The sequence below is a fragment of the Malania oleifera genome, chromosome 13 (genome assembly GCF_029873635.1).
Source record: "Malania oleifera isolate guangnan ecotype guangnan chromosome 13, ASM2987363v1, whole genome shotgun sequence".
In the NCBI taxonomy this organism is placed as follows: domain Eukaryota; kingdom Viridiplantae; phylum Streptophyta; class Magnoliopsida; order Santalales; family Ximeniaceae; genus Malania; species Malania oleifera.
In genome coordinates, this window is record NC_080429.1 from 34066245 (window position 1) to 34067816 (window position 1572).

Sequence of the window (1572 nt, forward strand, 5' to 3'; positions counted from 1 at the left end):
AACCATGCAGAGCAACTTTGTTTACAAATTCTTCTTATATGGTAGAGTCTCCCTAGCTCCTTTAATCGGGCGGAGCCAAACTGTTACACACCTTACAGGATAGTGCCCTCCTAGCTCCCTTAACAAGGTAGAGCCAAATTGTTTCTCCTTATAGGGTGGAGTCCCCCTAGCTCACTTGACCGAGTGGAGCCAAACCATACACACCTTATAGGATGGTGCCCTCCTAACTCTCGTAACCAAGAAGAGCCAAACCGATACATAGATATGAAAATTTGCATACAACCAAGTGCTTCTCAAAAAAATTGATGTGTAAGAGTTATATGCACTCTCAAATGATATGAAATAATCTCAGTAGAGTATGGTAATTTTTTATCTCAATAAAACTTTTGCAATCTTTGACTAAAATGTATATAATGAATGCTTCAAAGATTCAACCCCAATAAATATTTCTCCAAAAATATTTTTCAATAAGAATTAGGAGAACCTAGGATTTTACTTTCAAATGGTTTTTTGCAAAAAACAAGATTGATCTATGAAAGCACATTTGTAAAAAGACTTTTCAAGCACAATACATATGAATGTAAATATGTGCTCAAGTCTTTCAAAAAATAACCCAAAAAGATTTTCTCTCAAGAAGTATTTTCAAACAGCCAAGTAGGAGAGAATAATGATCTTTGATAAAAAAAAAAAAAAAATGATGCCCTAATGAATGCTTCTTCAACAACCTTCTTTCAAAATGAATTTTCAAATGAATAAAAGAAAGAGAGTAGATGCTTGCAAGAATAATAGAAATAAAGCTCAAATATTTTTAAAGAGAATTTAAGATAATCAAAGATGTTAAACTAAGCTTTAAGTGGTCTATATAAAGACATCTCCCAAAACTGACCGTTAAGGGACACACCTGGCATTAATTTATTTATTTAATTCAAAATTAATGACCATTTTAGGCTTAAAATTTGGCCAAATCGAGGGGTCCAGTCGACTGGGGAAGGCGTTGGTCGATTGGCCCTAGGCGATTTTCAAATTACTGAGAAACGGCATGCTAGGCCTAAAGATCTGATCGGCCAAGCTTTAAAGGCCGGTTGACTAGGCTTTGTAAAGCTAAAATGGTCAATTGGCTAGGGTTAGGAAACTGGCCACGTGTTAAGGCCGGTCGACTAGGCCTTGATGGCTGGTCAGCTGGGCCTATAATAAAATGAAGTTCTGGCCAAAGGGCATGGTCGGTCGACTGGGCTTTTCCTATTTTAAGAAGGACCGGTCGGGGCTATACAAAGCTTACTGAATGAATTAGCTAGTTAACTAGTCTTATAAAACAAAAATGAGTCGGTCGACTGGGCCTTTATAAAAATGAGGTTTTGGCCATATGGGCAAGATTGGTCGACTAAGGCTTATAGAATGTGTAAAGGTCGGTCAGCTGGATCCTTTGAAAATTTTAGTTTTAGCCCCTTTTTTTACCTCAAAATCATTTTAAAACCCTTGTATGATTTTAGTGTTGACTTTTTGAATTTGATCCCTATTTTGATGCTGAAAAAATACGTGTATCTTATGTGTGTACTTAGTGCTTGAACAGAG